The 17,622-nt window shown below is 33.8% G+C and overlaps 1 protein-coding gene across 5 annotated transcripts in view; it reads right to left on the reverse strand.

Moving 5' to 3' along the window:
- The window catches only part of ESR1 (estrogen receptor 1), a 477,882-nt gene extending 460,962 nt beyond the window's left edge, over nucleotides 1-16,920 (reverse strand). For 3 of the 5 annotated variants that reach the window (XM_074309533.1, XM_074309531.1, XM_074309527.1), the window contains exon 1: nucleotides 16,782-16,919. The gene's annotated coding sequence lies outside the window, so the exon portion shown is untranslated. Of the gene's footprint in view, nucleotides 1-16,781 lie in introns of all 5 variants that reach the window. The other 2 variants (XM_074309534.1, XM_074309528.1) reach the window with 1 other exon arrangement.
- Nucleotides 16,921-17,622: the final 702 nt, after the last annotated feature.

Consider the following 17,622-nt stretch of genomic DNA (forward strand, 5'->3'; position numbering starts at 1 on the left):
AAAAGAGCAACAAGACAAATAGAAGAACAGTAGAAAACTCTGTCAAGGTAGCCAAGGGAGAACAGAATACCCTGGAGGAGGGGATGTTTAACAAGGTCAAAGTAACATAAAGATCAAAAAGAATAAGGACTGAGAAAAGTCCAGTGTATTTAGTGATTAAAAGATCATCAATATCCTTTTGAGAAATTAATTTGAAAAGTTATAGGGTTGGTAGACCAATTACAATGAGCTGAGGATTGATAGAATAGTGAAGAAATAAAGGCATCAAATGTAAACTACTCTTTCCTTGACTTTCATATTAATATAGACTCCTCTAAGTATCCTTCCTCAGTTCTTCCCACCTTCTAAAGTATGGTATATCTCTTAGCCTTCATTTCTTTCTTCTTTTGCTATCTGTTTTGGTGACCTCATCTTCTTCCAAATAGTCAATATACTTTCATGAAGATAACTTACAAATTTATATATTCAAATCACAATTTCTCTGAGATCTAGTCACACATTTGTAACTGCCTGCTAGAAATCATGACCTGGATATTCCTCTGAAACCTCAAATTCAACATGTTTCCTGATCTGGATGATTGAATTAAGATTTGCATTCCAAGTTATAAGGGTCACACTCCACAAATCTACCAATGGCTGGTGAGCTCAATCGTTATTAGGGGCATAGACAATTCTTTTCCTGTTACTTGTTGCCTTTTTCAATTCAATCAAAGAAATCAGATTTCATACTTTGGAAAGGAATACAATGTTAACATTGGAAGGATCTTTACAAGTAAACATGTTCTTATCTGAATCTTACTTTCAACTGAAGTAAAGAGCAAAACTTCTTTCAACTGAAAGAAGGACTAAAAGAGAAAAGACCAAATACCCCATTCTTACATTTAAATTCATATCTATTTTATTTCCTTTTACCATTAGATTGTAAGCTTCTTGAGGGTAGAATCTGTCTTGGATTTTTTTTTAATCTTTTATGTTCAGCATCTAGAAAAGCTTTCTACATATAACTGGAATTTAATAAATAGAGTAATGTTTATTAAATTAAATTGGGGGAAGGGAGGATTATAAGGGCAACTCAGAGACTGAGTTAAGGATAGTGATCTAGCAAGAGAGTCACATATGGATTTGAAATTACTCCAATAGCCCCAATACTATTGCTATCATGTTGCTGATGCTATGACAGTATCTTCTGCCCCTTTCCTTCTCTTACCTTTCTCTTTGTTCTTGTTATTTTCAACTCTAATTGCTTTTAAAATGTTTCCTTTCTCCTTTGACTTTCTTCTTACTGAGTATCATGGAATAGCATTTATTTACCTAGGTTGTCCCGGTACATGACTGCAAGCAAGCTAGCTGAGCACCAAAGTAATAAGTCCTGGTCATTTCTTCCATAGTTGAACTCCACAATTGTTTACTATTTGTTCATTGTTCAAAAACCCTGGTTAAAAAGAATTAACAACCATACCTTTTGAAGATCTCCAAGACTAGAGGGTGGAGAGGACAGCCTGTAACTTTTCTTCTTTCAAGTCCAGTCAAAGTCTTCAGGATGCAATGCAACAGACTGGAAATTAATTCAGTTATGCATACCCACTGACAGTTAAGAGCTGCCACTCAAGCATGACTTGCTTGACCTGCTCACCAACCATGAGATACATAGACAAGGGTGCAACCTGCTATGGCAAACTGCTTTGGATATCTTGATTAGCCACTGATTAACTTCGCCTTCCCTGCCCCTCCTCCCAACCTAGAAATCTCCTCTCCTTATTATAAAAGAATAGATTAGCTTCAATCAGACATCTCCTACAGTGTTACAAGTAGTGTTACATAATGTCTAGAACACTGAACTTGGAATCCAGAATGCCAACAATTCAAATCCCGTTGTCAATAGTCATTAGCTGGGTAAATGTCTCTCCTCCTAGATTTCTTAGCCTCAGTTTCCTTCTGTAAAATAGGAATAGGAAAATTTTCAGTATTTCTCTCACAAGGTCCCTCATTCAAATGACGATAATGAATACAAAATTATTTGGAAATCTTGAAGTGCTATATGAACATCTATTTTTCTCATTTCATTGAAATGCTTTATATAGAATAAAATCAAAATTAATATGAGATCAAGATTGTTGAGTTGAATTCCATTGGATCTGAATTTCAGTTAAAAATTTACTACTTAGATTAATATATACCAATTCCTGAAATAAGGTATTTGCTTGTACTACAAATAGTAACTTGTATATCTACTCAACAAATTTTTGCCTCAAAGTTCTAGACACTGTCAAATGGTTCAATGTCAGCAATCAATATGATTATATCAGGGAAAATGACATTAAGGAAGATGCATTACTATAAAGAGAGCAGCTCTCTGTGGCTCAGTGGATAAAGTGCCAGTCCGGAGTCAGAAAGACTCATCTTTTTTTCAAATCTGGTCTCAAACACTCTTGGCTGTGTGACTCTGGGCAAATTACTTAATCTTGTTTGCCTCAGTTTCTTCATCTGTAAAATGAGCTGAAGGAAAAAATGGTAAATCACTCCAGTATCTTGGCCAAGAAAATCCTAAATGGGGTCATAAAGAGTTGGATGTGACTGAAATGACTCGACAACATTACCAAGAAACATAGTGGAGAGAGTGCTGGACCTATAGGTCAATTGACCTCAGTTCAAGTGTAGCATCAGACACTAGCTGTAGAACTGAGGAAATCACCTAACTTTTCTATGCTTTAACTTTGTCTCTAAAATGGAGATAATAATATCATATGTGAATAATACCTCACAGAGTTGTTATAAATATCAAATTAATGAAAAATTTTAAAGCACTTAGCATAGTGGACACCACATAAAAACTTAGAAAATGATTGTTTCCTTCTCCATCTCTATCTGCTCTGCCACTGTACCCAAAGAGATTTTTCTAAGGCATCTTTCTAGTTGATTTGCAGCTGACATTTCCTATGTGCATTACAATGTGATCTCCTTGAGAGCAGATACTATCTCTGCTTTTCTATTTGTACTTCTAGTGCTTAGCACAAAGCTTTTCATGTAAGTGTTGAATAAATGTTTTACACATTCATTCAATAAATACTGGCTGATTGATTGACACCAATTTAATCTTTCTCACATTACCTCATTCTTACAGATTCTGGCAGGTTATGTAATAATGATAAATGTTTCATATTATTTGTCAGCTAAATATAGATCTGGTATTACCCTCAAATATCCTGAATGTTATAGACATCACAAGAGATTCTGTATGCAGTGCTCACTAAATCAAAACATTACTTTTAAGGTAGTGCTAGACAATAATGCCAATGAGCCCTATCCTTTGAATTGTGACTTTTATGAAGGTTTGGAATTGAGCTTTCCCAAAGGTCTTTGCCTTCCAGCAATGTTTTGTTTGACTGTTTTCGAAAGAGGAAAAAGAAGGAATTAGCATGGAAATTTTATAATCAGCAAATAGTTGTGAGATAGCAGAATGACTTTTTATTTGTCCAAATGACTTTTAAGGTAAGGTATACTCAAGTATTTTGAAGAGTCAACAAATAAATGCAACAATTGCTTTTTAGAGTCATAGAAGATATAAGCACCATTTCATTCTTGCTAAGTTAAAGATTATAATAAAATATGTGATAGATCCATAATCTGTAAGTGATCTTCTTTCTTGGCACTGAAAGTCAAGATGACATGGTATAGGAAGGTGTATAAAGGGAATTCCTGGATCAGGAAGACCTGGGTTAAAGATCTGTTTCAAACACATATTAACCATGTTGTTGAATCTCTTTGTACCTGGCTGGTTCCAGGTAAATATTTGAGACTGTGTTCCAGATTTGTATTAGTGCTTGAATTTTTTCCATTACAACATTTCCCAAAACTGAAAGAATAAGGGTTAAATATGATTTTCCTTATTTATTCCAAACAATTTACAAAGGAAATAAAGACATCAAAAAAATGAATTTAGAAAAAAAAAAGCTGTTGTATTTTAGTAGACAGGATGAAATTTCTTTTTAGAAGAAAATTGAAACTAATGACTATAATGATTTTTTTTATTATCTGTTTTTCTGTTATTTGTATCTATTATGGAAAACTGTAAGTATACCATTAGCTCTTTGAATACTGAATAGTATCAACAACAAGCAGATGCTGATACTTTATAGATTTTATTCTCCTATGTGATGCTTATTCTATTTATTATTACCATCATCATCATCATTATTATTACCAAGTGATTCTCTTTGGTAGAGATAAATTACTCAATGCCCCACATCTGCCTGAGGGATGTGAAATTAGTAAGAGCTAGAAAGAAGAACTGAGCTCTTCAAGTTTCTAGCATCAGATTATGTCAACTTCTCCTCAGGTCCAAGAAGGGAGAAACACTCTAAGAAGTGATCATGTTCAATGCTACCTAAACCAATCTATTTATTTAGTACCATACCAATCAAACTCCCAAGAAACTACTTTAATGACCTAGAAAAAATAATAACAAAATTCATCTGGAAGAACAAAAGATCAAGAATTTCAAAGGAATTTATGAAGATAAAAGCAAATGAAGGTGGCCTAGCTGTACCAGATCTAACACTATATTATAAAGAAACAGTCATTAAAGTCATTTGGTACTGGCTAAGAAAAAGACTAATTGATCAGTGGAATAGGTTAGGCTCACAGAACAACATAGCCAATGAATATAACAATCTAGTATTTGACAAACTAAAAAGCCCCACCTTTTGGGATAAGAATTCACTATTTGACAAAAACTGTTGGGAAAATTGGAGACTAGTATGGCAGAAAGAGGCATAGACCCATACCCATACTCAAAGTTGAAATGGGTTCATGATCTAAACATAAAAAATACTATAAACAAATTAGAAGAACATAGGATAGTTTTCCTCTCAGATTTGTGGAGGAGGAAGGAATTTGTGTGCAAAGAAGAACTAGAGATCATTATTGATCATAAAATAGATCATTTTGATTATATTAAGTTAAAAATTTTTGTACAAACAGAACTAATATAGACAAGATTAGAAGGGAAACAATAGGGGCAGCTAGGTGGCACAGTGGATAGAGGCACCAGCCCTGAAGTCAGGAGGACTTGAGTTCAAATTTGGTCTCAGACACTTAACACTTCCTGGCTGTGTGACCCTGGGCAGGCCACTTAACCCCAGTGGCCTTAGCGCAAAAAAAAAAAAAAAAAGAAGGGAAGCAATAAACTAAGGAAACAGTTTTACATCCCAAGAACCTGATAAAGACCTCATTTCTAAAATATGTAGAGAATTGCCTCAAATTTATAATAGTTCAAGTCATTCTCCAATGGATAAATGGTCAAAGGATATGAACAGACAATTTTCAGATGAAGAAATTGAAACTATTGTAGCCACATGAAAAGGTGCTCCAAATCACTATTGATCAGAGAAATGCAAATTAAGACAACTCTGATATATCACTATACACCTGCCAGATTGGCTAAGATGACAGGAAAAGATAATGATGAATGTTGGAGGGAATGTGGGAAAACTGGGACATTGATACATTGTTGATGGAATTGTGAACAGATCCAACCATTCTGGAGAGCAATTTGGAACTATGCACAAAAAGTTATCAAACTGTACATGCCCTTTGATCCAGCAGTGTTTCTACTGGGATTATATCCCAAACAGATCTTAAAGGATGGAAAGGGACCACATGTGCAAAAATGTTTGTGGCAACCCTTTTTGTAGTGGCAGGAAACTGGAAACTGAGTGGATGCCCATCATTTGGAAAATAGCTGAATAAATTGTACTATATGAATGCTATGGAATGCTATTGTTCTGTAAGAAAAGACCAAGAGGGTGAATTCAAAGAGGTCTGGAGAGACCTACATGAATTGATGCTAAGTAAAATGAGCAGAACCAAGAGATCATAACACATGGCAACAACAAGATTATATAACAATCAACTCTGATGGATGTGGCTCTCTTCAACAAGGAGATGATTCAAACCAGTTCCCCTTGGGCAGTAATGAAGAGAGCCATCTACACCCAGAGAGAGAATCATGGGGAAAGAGTGTGGAACACAACATAGCATTCTCATTCTCTCTGTTGTTATTTGCTTGCATTTGGTTTTGTTTTTTCCTCAGTTTTTCTTTTTCTTCCTTCTTGAACTGATTTTTCTTGCACAACCAGATAACTGTATAAATATATACGCACACATTGAATCTAACATGTATTTCAACATATTTAAAATGTATTGGACTACCTGCCAGATAGGTGAGGGAGTGGGGGAAATAAGGGGAAAGTTTGCAACAAAAGGTTATGCAAGGGTCAATGTTGGAAAAATTACCCAAGCATATCCTTTCTAAATAAAACGCTTTAATTAATAAAAAAAAAAAAAAGAAGAAAAAGAAGTAGTCATTTGAGGAGCTGAAAACTTCTAACATATCCCTATTTATTCCCAGCTTGCTACACTAGAGATATTGGGGAATTTCCCCTTGAGGGAGAGTTAAGACTTTCTCTCTCTACTGAGCTGAGTTATCTCCTTTTCAAAGGAAGAGTTTCTTCAGTCTGTATTATCTGGCATATAATTACATAAGTACAGTTTCTCTGATTTCTCTTTTCTATCCATTTGGATAAATGGGTGCATTTTCTATTTGTTATATGTGTTCATTGTGAAACTAGCATTTGGAGGGAAGGAGTCAAATCTTGCATAGATAGCTTGGGGCCCTCCTAGAATAGTGATCAGGAGTATAATCTGAATGTAAAAATTACTTCCACTAGACCAACAATATTTAAAGGAGAAGATAGATACAATTCCAGGCATATTTTTCTCTGAAGAGAGCAAAATTGGATAGTAGATTAGGTCAACCTCTTGCCTCTTGTTCCCACTCCCAATAGGAATCAGTGTCTCCCTTGGAGAAGAATGGAGGAAGGAAATGTCTATTCTTGCCTCCCTGTGAGTCACATTTAGAAAAATATATGTGGGCTTGCATATCATGTACACTATAGACAGAAGAAAGCATTCTAGATATAAAAAGTCCAAAAAAAATGTTTTGTATTCAAATTCTCCATGACTCTGAATTGGACCTTGGGAAAATCAGTTAGTCTGTTAGATAAGTGATCAAAAGACAAAAGAAATGCTAATGATTAAAAACCTTATCATAAAATTATTCAAATTACTAATAATGAAAGAAATATAGATACATTTCAAAGTTTCATCTCACAACCACCAATTTTACAAAAATTATTTTAAAATGGAAATAGTTTTAGAGAGAGTATGGCAAGACACAGTATCCTCTAATCAATAGCCTCTAAAGGTTAGAATCCATTCAACTGTTTTAAGAAGCAATTTGTAACTATGCAAGAAAATCACTAAACAGTTCATACCTTTTGACCCAGTAATCCTATACTTGGTGATTTACTCCAAGTAACTAAATATCAGAAAATAAGGTCCTATATGTAACAAAATATTAAAGAAAGCACTCCTTGTGGGAAAAAGAACAAGACAAAGAAGGAGAGAAAGAAGGAGAAAAGAAAGGGGGAGAGGAGAAGGAGAAAGAAAAGAAGGAGAAGGATGAAGAAAAGAAGGAAAGGGAAGAGAAGAAGAAGAAGATAACAGAGGAGCAAGACAAGGAGGAGATGGAGGTGGCTAGCTGAATGGCTGGAATGAAAGAATGAGTAGAAAAATAGGATATATCAATATAATGGAAGATCATTGTTTTGTAATTCTGAGAAACTAGGGAAGAATTATATGAAAAGATAAAGAGTGAAGAATCAAGAAAGCAATGACAACAATGTGAAAGAAAACAAAACTAAAAGACATCAAAAATGAGATCAGTATGATGTCTAATTGTGATTCCAAAGTATTAATGATGATCTGTATTTCTCTCCCCTTAGTAGAGAAAGCATAGTCATTGTGTTTTTTTTTAATTTGGCTTAAATATATTCTGAGTTTTTTGAGACAGGAAGAAAAATGACATTTTAGAAAATGACAGCTATGTAAAAAAGAAGTAATAAACTTTTTAAAAGAAAATTATTTGATTTCTATGGAAGATTTGAACAATTGAAGAAATATTAATTGCTTATGAGAAGGCTGAGCCAATATAATAAAATTGATAATTCTATCTAAATTAATTTATTCTGTACTATACCAAACCACCAAAATATTTTATAGATCTAAAAAAAATTAGCAAGAAAATTCACTGGAAGAACAAAATGTCAAGAATATTAAATTATTCAATGAAAAAAAATTTTGAAGGAAGGTAGCTTAGCAATGCCAGATCTCAAGCTGTTTTACAAAGCAGCAATCATCAAAATAATCTAGTATTGGCTAAGAAATAGAGAGACGGATCAGTGAAAAAGATTAGGTACATAATACTAAGTAGGTAATAACCATAATAATCTAATGTTTGATAAACCCAAAGATCCCAGTTTGGGGGACAAAAACTCACTATTTGACAAAAACTGCTAGAAAAACTAGAAAGTAGTTTGGCAAAAACTAGGTATAGACAAACATTTTCTGCTACATACCAAGATAAGATCAAAATGGATACATAATTTAGATAAAAGAAAATCAAATCAAAGTCAAATTATGTGAGCAAGGAAATTTTTGCCATCAGATTTGTGGATTGGGAAGAATATATAACCAAGCAAGAAAAAAACAGCATTATAGGCTATAAAATAGATCATTTTGGTTAAAAGGTTAAAAGGTTTTTGTACCAAAAAAACCCAATGTACCCAAGATTTGAAGAAAACTAGGGACTTGAGGAGGGACTTTATAGCAAGTTTTTCTGATAAAGGCCTCATTTCTCAAATAGAGAACTAAGTCAAATAATATGAGTCATTCTTCAATTGATAAAAGGTCAGAGAATGTAAACAGGTACTTTTTAGAAGAAACCCAAGCTATCTATATTGATATGAAAAAATGCTCTATATTACTATTCTAAGATACCACTTCACATCTATCAGATTGGCTAATAAAACAGAAAAATGAAATGACAAATACTGGAAGGATGTAAAAAAACAGGGATTCTAATACACTGTTAGTAGAGTTGAGAACTGAGAAGAATTTGGATATGCCAAATGGGCTGTATTCTTTGACCCAGTAATATCACTACTAAATCTATATCTCATAAAGATCAAAACAAAGGTGAAAGGACATATATGTACAAAAAAATTTAAGTAGCTTTTTTATAGTGGCAAAGAATTGAAAATTGGGGAATGACTCAACAAGTTGTGGTATATGAATGTAATGGAATACTATTGTGCTATAAGAGTGATGAGAAGGATGCCATGAGAAAAACCTAGAAAGATTTATATAACTTATGTAAAATGAGTAGAACCAGGAAAAGATTCTACACAGTAACAGCAATACTATATAATGATCAACTGTGAATGATTTAGCTTTCTTTCCCAGAAATACAATGATCAAAGACAATTCCAAAGAATTTAAGATGAAAAATGCTAGACACTTGCACAGAAACAATGGATAGAGTCTGAATGCAAATCAATTTTTTTTTTATTTTCTTGTTTGATTAGGAGTTTGTTTTTTGGTCTGTGTTATCTTTTGCATCGTAGTTAATATGGAAATACATTTTTCATGACGGCATATGTATATTCTATATGAAATTGCTTTTCTTCCCAAGGAGAGGAGAAAAAAAGATATAGAAATTTGGAATAACTTTTTAAAATTAATGTTAAAAATTATTTTCACATGTAATTGAAAAAATAAAATATAAAAATTATCCCTCCAAAGGAAAACTCTCTACAAGGCTTAGTTTCCTTTTCTACAAAATTAGAGGGTAAAACTAAATAAGTTGTAGGGTCTCACCCAGCTCTAAATTCTATAACTTATAAGGTAGCTCCTTCGTTCCCAAATTTAATAAATTTGATGTCTAAAACCCTTTATGAATTTCTCCTAAATGCATCTATATTTACCTTGCTATAAAAAATCAGGATGCAAGTTGGAGATCCATTTTGTGCTTTTCTCTGGTGCACAGATTTTCCTCCAAAAATAATGAAAGTGATTTAAGTATATTGATTATTACATTCCCTATTCTTTGCTATTTAAAAAAAGCTTCCAGGTATCCTTTTCCTATTAAAAAAAAATCTTCCAGATTTCCTTGTGCTATTAATATTGTATGTGGAAAGAATAGCAAAGGCCTACTTTAGTTAAAATTTACCACAAAAGTGATTAATAAATATATATATATATAATGGAAGTTAAAAATGAGAAACAGAAGAAGTTAATGGTTCTGATAGTTTCACCTGATCTTTAGTTCTTGTTTCTAGTATATTTTGCTTGCCAATCAGGGAAATTCTTAGGAGAGAAGAGATCCTCTTCATTCTATCTTCCAAAGAACATCTGTCAATTTTCTTTCTGGAGATTGGTCAGTGCAACCACCAGGATGGGTTTAGTGGACATAGATTCATAGTTAGGAATTTAACATTAGTTTAAATTTTTTTTTAAATTCTAAGCCAAATAGCTGTCTAGAATCAAAGCCCTTGAGTGTGTAGTGAGATACTGCTAAAATAATGGTGTAATCTGAGTTTAGCATATTCTGCTGACTTTTCTTAGTTTCCTGGTTAGATGGGGTGGCTCATGTATTAGGGAAGATTTCTAACCACTGCATTCCAATAAATGATAGCAAATGGCAACAATCAATCTTAAAGAGATTATATAACTCTGAATATAAAAAGTGCCTGAAACCAGCAAATGGTAGCAGAGAGCACCTTGGCAAACGCAAAATAAATATACTACCATTTATGATACAATGGAGAGTAGAGATATGAATACATCAGAGAATACTGATATCTCAATAACATTAAAGATATGAGTTATTCTTGTCATCAGCAAACCCTGCATCTCTATGTCCCTATGTGTACATCCTCTAAGCATATCTCCTACTCGCATATATCATCTGTGTGAATATCTTCCCCCATTAATAGTATTATAACTTGAGTTAGTGTGTACTCCACATATGCAGGGAAAATTCTTTTCTTGTCATTATATTTGTTTGCAATATGATTAACATATCTTTTTATTTGGAACTAATGTTTTCCAAAAAATGAACTCATTGGTAGAAATTCATATGCAATGGTTTAGAATGTGACTGATCTAAGACAAGGCATTTTTCAGATCTTGTATAATTTTTTCTGGAAGTTTATATGTGGGTAGGGTGAAGCAGGTGCTCCATTTATAAGAACTTTCATGAACAAGACATCTAAGGGTAGGGAGAAAAAACTCTTTAACCTCAATTTTGTTTTTCCCATCTGAAACATTAATATGTCTGTGTCTTTTCCAATTTAAGGCAGCAGTGATCTGATTTATGAACCTTTTCCCAATTAAAAAAAAAAACCCAACAAATGGAAAATTTAACATGGAATTTAGGAGTCTTTGGAATTAGCAGGTACATACTGACAGATTTACAGGGGGCGATGCACTGATAGCTACATTTTAGGAGTGGGGAAACAGCTGCTCCGAAGAAGTAGTTTATGTTCCCCATATCACAGAGAGCAGAAAACACCACACTCATCCAGTACCTTTGGTAATTATTGCCTAAAGTTGTACAACAACGTATTCTCTTGGACTTGAACCACTTTACCATTTTACTCCATTAAAATCCTCAAGAAAAAGAAACTGCCTTATGAGGACACAATTAAGAAAACAACAGACTTTCAAATTAAGCAGCTTTAAATATGTGACATGAAAACAAGGTCAAGTAGCCACAATCCCCAACTAAAGTATAGCCGAATCTAGCTACCAAGAAGTCAACAAGCTCTTACTATGTGCCAGGTTTCTGTCATGTCAGACTGTGGGATGGCCTTGCTCATCCATACTTATCAACTACCTCAACAAGAGTGAAATCTTATTCCTGGAAATAGTAAAAACCAGGCAAGCAGAAAAAATTAATAGAGTTAAAGCAATTCTGCACAAATATGAAACAAGTAGGGTGGATTCTCTTTTCTCCCAGGCTCCTAGGCAGTTCTAATAAAGAACTTAAGACCAAAAGAAAATTGACAATTATCCAGTGAAATTGGGTTATGGATACTATCCAAATTGACTTGACATTTCACCCTCTGTTTCAAGCCTAAATTTTCCCTCCAGTAAGTTTTTCATTATGCATTATCTGGTTTTGGCTGTCTACACCACCCACTTCATCAGATAGTTGCTCAACCCTTCCATTTGGCTTAAAGCTAAGAAGGCCTGACTTAAGGAGATTGATGACTATAACCAGTGATTTCTTTTGATCTCCCCAGCAGTCCATATTCCACTGAATAATCTGTTGCAAATTCTGAATGCAGGGATTGACATCAACTCCAAATCGTGTCATAACAAGACACTCCGCAGATTTATTCCAGACTCTGTGAATTCTTAATTAATCAGAAGTCCATATTTCAGTTTGGTCAGTGACAAGACATTTTTCCTTGGTTGTCTTCTCATGAGCTTTGAGGGTCCCTGGAGTAATTTTTCTCCTCTGAAATCTAAATTTTATAGGCCAAATGTTCTAACTGGCAATCTGACACTAAGGTCTAAGCTTTGCAGATGTTTTCTTGTGACCACACTAAATACCACTCCTCTGAGAAACAGCCTGATAAATTAGCAGTAAATTTAGGACTCTAGAGTGAGATAAAGAATTCAAATGCAGTTCACTTTACCTACAGGTCTGGAAGAAAGCTTTGAAAAGCTCTAAGGCAATGAGTACTCAAATATCTGTGATAATGGATAAGAATCACAAACTAAGTCAAAAATAATCCCCAACCTTCTTTTCTACTTTCATTCTTTTTCCTCACAAAACCTTTCTCTAAAAAAAAAAAAAAAAAAAAAAAAAAAAACGCTAACAAGGAAATAATTGACCTTCATTGACTTCTTGGAACCTAACTTAAATGGAAGGGCTGAGGGAACCAATAAAAAGTGGCAAAAGAGAGCAAAGAAAAAGATTCAGCTATTCTAAAACAACTGAAGAATTGTTAGGCAGTAAACTCCTGGAGGATAGGGATTGTTTTATTTTGTTTTCCTTCTTTGTAGTGCTTTGGAATCATGTCTGTCACATATTAGAAGTTTGATAAATGCCTGCTGACAATAATCAATAGTGAGATACATTAATATCCATTAATGATTATTTGTTAATAATTCATGATATGAATATGGTTACAAAATGTTTTATTTTCTGGGTTTATTCCTAGAAAATATCACAATGATTTTTTTAAGTTTTATTCATGAGTCAATTCTAAATTTCTAAGTGCTAAATTTATGAAGCCAAAATAAAAAGGAGGGCTAACTTCAACCTGACTAAAATAGTATAGAATTCTGTGATAATACTGTCTCCAAGAAAATGACTATTCAATGTCTAAAATTCTTCAATCAACTATGGCAAAAGAATTCTTAGACTTTCTCAAATGAAACATTCTCTCATGAGTTGAATATCATCACTTCAGATTTTTGGCAACATTACATATTGTGTTTGGCCTTCCTGTCCTCCATATTTCCTTGCTTGTTATTTGCTGTCACCCCTCACCCTCCTTGGAAGAGAAGACAGGAGAGGAAGAGAAAAAAGGACAAACTGTTCTTTTCCTTTACCCTCAAACCACTGGACTCTGTTCCCCCATTCCCATAAGTGAAGAACATTTCTGGGCAGCTGCAAAAGTAGGTGCCAAAGCCCATCTTTCCATTTGGAATACTGAACTGAAGAAATAATGATATATGAATCCTTTTTTAAATAATAATAATATTTAGGTAGTGCTTTGAGAGGTAGGAAGTGTTTTGCATATACTATCACATCCTCTCAACAACTTTGTGAGGAAATTGTTTTTATTGTACCCATTTTATGGATAAAGAAACTGGGGTTGAGAGACAGCACACCTTGCCCAACTAGCTAGTAACTGAAGGAAAATTTGAAGTCAGGTCCTTCTGATTCCAACTTTACCATTATAATTTATAGTTATGCTTTTATTTTTGTCTAACAATATTTTAGGATAGCAGATTTTCAGAGAAAGGGATATAGAATCATAGAATGCTAACAGAATGCTCTAACATATACACAGTTATGATATATTGCTTTTAATAGTACTGAGAGACCAAGTAACTTAGCCAGGATCATATATTCAATATATGTCAGAGGACTCAAATTCATGTCTTTTTGACAATAAGGCTACTTTTCTGTACACTATACACGCTGCCTCAGAAAAGTGTAATCATAACCTTTTGAAGAGCAATTGGCCAAATTATCTGTACTAGAATAAATAAATACAAAGTATGTTCTAGTTCCCCATTTCTATGAAGTCTCCTGAGATGTTCCCAAAAAGACATGATTTCTAGGTGCAACACCATACCACTCTCAATATTATTAAAAATAAATTTTTAAAGCACCTATTTTACATGGAACACGATGCCAAGTCCTATGCAGAACAAGATGTGTCCATGTTTCCTAGAGGAAACCATCACTCACCCACCCACCATCAGATACGGGTTTTTAGTTTTGATCTTCCTTTGATGACAGTAAGCTACACTGAGCTAAATAAACTTCATCTTTTGTCTGATCTTAATCAATGGTACACATCTGTGAAGTAGCTAGACTGGATTAGGGACACATAATCTATGGCTCTAAAACAGAAATTTTTTCCATTTAATGTTAACTAAGCAGTCCATTAGGTGCTCTAACAAAGGACCTTAGCACTATTAGAACTGTGTTTTAACTAAGTGAACAGACTGGTTATGTATGGATATACAGAGGCCATACAGATAACATAAAAAAATGATGGAGAAGCCATAAAAAATTATTTCTGGTATATAGATATTAAAGATAAGTGTATTTGAGGGTTTTAAAGTAAGCATGTTGCCTATCACTTCCTAATGACCCCTAAAATAACAGGTTGTAGGGCCGAGGCTAAATTTTAAGAAATAGAATTAATGAGAGTAGAAATTAGTTATGCAACTATATACTTGTTGCTAATTCAAGAAACATGATCTGTCACTCTCCCTGTTGCAAATAATATAGATATAGATAATTTCCACATTGAAAGAAAAAGGTTCTATTGCCAAATACTGTTACCTTAAATTTTAAATTTAAATTTAAATTAATTTTAAAATTAATCTTCTTGCTCCCTAGTCAGCATTAATCATATCTAAATTATTGATATACTAATCTTTTTTTTCACTTATAAGTCCCTTGACAACTTTTACTGCAATACTTCATGTCTAAAAGGCTTAGTAGATACAATTAAGATATCCTTGAAACAAAATAAATAAAACAAAAAGAGACTGCATGGAACAGCAATTTGAGAGCATAACCCAGAGTAGGGAAGAATTGGATTCCAGTTTCAACTGTGGCAGTGACTGGTGACATGATCTTGGGTAAATCACTGCTGCCAGGCAATTTTGTAAGACTACAAATTACAGGAAAATCGAGGATTCACATTGATAAAGGAAATTTCTTTACCTTCAATCTCTCTACACTGATAAAATTACAGATCTGAAGGACAACAAAAAGTATCGTCAATAAAAACAATCACAAAGGATGCTTTCATTGAGCAAACAGAGAAATGGAGGTAAAAAGAAATCAAGTAAATCACTCATGAGCAAATAGGAAGCAATTTAAAACAGCCACTTTAATTGCTTTAGTTCATTGTACTTATTTTTTTTTAAAGTTTCAGTAATATTTGAATCATTAGTCTATATTCATCTTCATCTCGCACCTAAGCTAGTTTACAACTAAATAACAATAACAACAACAAATTTATAACCCAAATAAGACCAATTTTCCAGCAAGATCTTTCTCAAAGTTATTTTCAAGGCCATTCACTCTTGTCCATGAAGCCACATGAAATCTGGTTCCTTGAAACAAAAGTCCATGCCGTGATTTAATGTCCAGTTACAATCTAACCTTATATAAATGTTTGCATATATATCTATTTTTAAAATTATATCATCTCTTATAGGGGGCTGGTTCCTTTCTTGCTACAGAGTTTCTGAGTACATGTACAGAGTACATGAACATTTCCTGAAACTTGTGGCCTTCCTCTAACCAAAATGAAAGTGTATCGTCCTTGCTGTGTGCTTGCCACATCATTACTGGCCTGGCACCATGTGATACTGTCATATGTGGTACAATCATTAATGAGGACACCAGCCTGGTGAAACAGACAAACCAATATTTTTTTTTCCTTCTTCACGTACACACACAAAAAAAAACTGAGGTCAGGAGTCAAAATAACTTGCTTGAAATTACAAAGCAAATCAATGACAAAGTCCTTCTTTCCAGGCTCATATCACTAAGTTGTTTTTTTGGAAATTTTTCTTTCCTCTAGGAAACAGTTTGGTCAAAATATTTGGTGGGAACTGTCAAAAGTTATTGTATATACTATAATGTAACAGGTAGCTGCCATATGTTCAAGATAACTTCAGTTCATTCTGTAACAGATCTCATCAGTGTGCATAATTGATTCTGGAATATTTCTGGGGATTTCATAGAGAGAGCTATGTCCAAAAAATATATTTTGTTGGGAGAAATAAGTCCTTCACTAGTGCACTAAGAAAAGAGTACCCTTCTTGCCCTCTGACTCAGCTGATTATTATTCCAAAAGTGAATTTCCATTGCACTTAGTTCAGACTTAACACTTGAGCATAGCAATACTCTTGCCAACAGACTTTGCAAAAATGCCTCAAGCCATATGGAAAAAGAAAGTGAATGCCTGTAAGCACTAGAGTTACAACATGCTTGTAAATAACATGCAATATACAAATACATATACACACAGATTCCTTCCTCCTCAAAAAAAAAAAAAAAGGGGGGGGGAGATAAAAGAAAGAGGGAAGGAAGAAATAGGAGTACCTACTTGTACAGAAGAATCTCACAGTCTGTCTGTCTTCTTACACTATAGAATATGCAGGAGAAAGGACTATTAACCTTTCTAGCCCATTAAACAGCTTCTGTGCATGTGCCCTTGCATTCTCTGTTTTGGTGAAATCTGCTCTGTGGCAATACACAGGAGGTTGTTATGACCAAGAAATTAGGAAATGCAATGTCTCAAAAATGAAGAGCTAGCACCACCATTTGACTGGAACTGGAAAATCTCTTTTTGAAAAATGAAGGCCTGCCTTTTCTCCAAGCTAGGCCAGATTTTTAAACTTTTGGAGCACTTCAGCTAGGATAGAGGTTTGACAAAAAGTGTAGTATGTATCATTAATCTGCCAGCAAAACTCTAACATAGTCCAGCTGATGTGTTTTTTGCCTGTAATAAAGCATAAAGTCTTGACAGAGGTGAATCTAACTAGGAAAAAGCATTCCTTCAGCCCATAAATTTTGGTGAGCCTAAATTAGTTGCTACTAAAAGCCACATGAAAATTCATATGAAAGGGATTCTAACCATCCCATTCACCCATTCCTGTAACCCATTTCCTTTATTCATGACACTGAATAATTGGGTACTTGACTATAGTCAACCTAGACTAGTTTAGCTTCTCCATGACTCTTAAGCCCTTTCCTCTTGTCATATGATCTTCCTATAAACTGTCTGGCATTTCTTTCAGTGATTTAAGTTTCCCTCTGACCCAGGAGATAAACATTCTAAAGTAGAAAATGAGCTAATAAAAGGACATGGAAATTTTAAAAGCTTTTAAAACCTGTTTGAAATTTAAGAGTTTGTATCTTAATGGTCTTAAAAAAAAAACTTAGTT

The sequence above is a fragment of the Sminthopsis crassicaudata genome, chromosome 4 (assembly GCF_048593235.1).
Source record: "Sminthopsis crassicaudata isolate SCR6 chromosome 4, ASM4859323v1, whole genome shotgun sequence".
In the NCBI taxonomy this organism is placed as follows: Eukaryota; Metazoa; Chordata; class Mammalia; order Dasyuromorphia; family Dasyuridae; genus Sminthopsis; species Sminthopsis crassicaudata.